Here is a 1,618-nt window from a genome sequence, read left to right as displayed (position 1 = left end):
ATGCATCTTATGAATGTAGTCACAGCTTACTTATATGGATCACTTGATAATGATATTTATATGAAAGTCTCTGAAGGACTAAAAATGCCTGAAGCATGTAGTTCAAAACCCTGAAAAATGTATTCAATCAAGATACAAAAATTTTTGTATGGATTAAAGCACTATGGACGAATGTGGTATAATCGTCTTAGTACATACCTCCTAAAGGAAGGATATGTTAACAAAGCTATTAGCCCATGTGTTTTTATAAAGAAATCAAAATCTGGGTTTGTTATTATTGCAGTGTATGTTGATGATCTCAACATCATCGAAACTCCTGAAGAGCTTGCAGAAGCAGTCATGTACTTAAATAGAGAATTTGAGGTGAAAGATCTTGGAAAGACAAAATTTGGCCTCGGACTGCAGATCGAGCATTTATCAGATGGAATATTTGTTCATCCATCTAATTACATAGAAAAGGTGTTAAAACGTTTTTATATGGATAAAGCTCATCCATTAAGTGCCTCAATGGTTGTTTGATCCTATGATATAAAAAAGGACCTTTTTCGTCCTCGAGAAGATAACGAAGAGATTCTTGGCCCTGAAGTGTCGTATCTCTATGCAATTGGTGCACTAATGTATCTTGCTAACTATACGCGACCGGACATAGCTTTTTCTGTCAATTTATTAGCAAGATATAGTTCGGCACCAACACGGAGACATTGGAATGGTGTTAAACACATATTTCGTTATCTTCGAGGAACAACTGATTTGAGATTATTATATTCAAAACAACCAAAACCGAAACTGGTTGGATATGCAGATGCTGGATATTTGTCTGACCCACATAAAGGGCAATCACAAACAGGATATTTATTCACATATGGTGGTACTGCTATATCTTGGCGATCTATAAAGCAAACTATCACTACCACTTCTTCCAATCATGCCGAGATACTTGCGCTTCATGAAGCAAGTCGAGAATGTGTGTGGTTGAGATCTTTGCTTCAACATATCTATGAAGAATGTAATCTTCCAACTATCAACGAGAAGTCAACAATAATATATGAGGACAATACTGTATGTATTGCTCAAATAGAAAAAGGATATATTAAAGGTGATAGAACCAAGCACATCTCACCAAAATTCTTTTTCGCACATGAACTCCAGAAGAAAGGTGAAATAGATGTTCGGCAGATTCGCTCAAGTGAAAATCTAGCAGACTTATTCACCAAAACATTGCCTGCAACAACATTTAAAAAACTAGTGCAGAAGATTGGTATGTGTCAACTCAGAGCCATTTGTTGACATGCTCACATGAGGGGGAGGCTTATATGCACTATACTCTTTTTTCTTTCGCCTAGGTTTTGTCCCATTGGGTTTTCCTAGCAAGGTTTTTAATGAGACAGTTTGAAAAGCATATAATAAGAATATTGTACTCTTTTTCCTTCACTAGGATTTATTACCACATGAGCAGTTCACAGTGACATTAATCGTGGCTCCATCAGGGATCTGAGTGGGGGCATAGCTGTTGAACTTGGCAAGCCAGGCGGCTATGGTGAGGTTGAAGTAGTAGTCAGTGGCAATCGTTTGGTAGGTGTCGTTGGGGAGAGTAATATAGGAGAAGGCGTGGCCGAGG

The sequence above is a fragment of the Phoenix dactylifera genome, chromosome 12 (genome assembly GCF_051530095.1).
Source record: "Phoenix dactylifera cultivar Ajwa chromosome 12, Ajwa_hap1_PhDact_Kaust_v1.1, whole genome shotgun sequence".
NCBI lineage: Eukaryota > Viridiplantae > Streptophyta > Magnoliopsida > Arecales > Arecaceae > Phoenix > Phoenix dactylifera.
Note: the sequence above shows the minus strand (reverse complement) of the source record.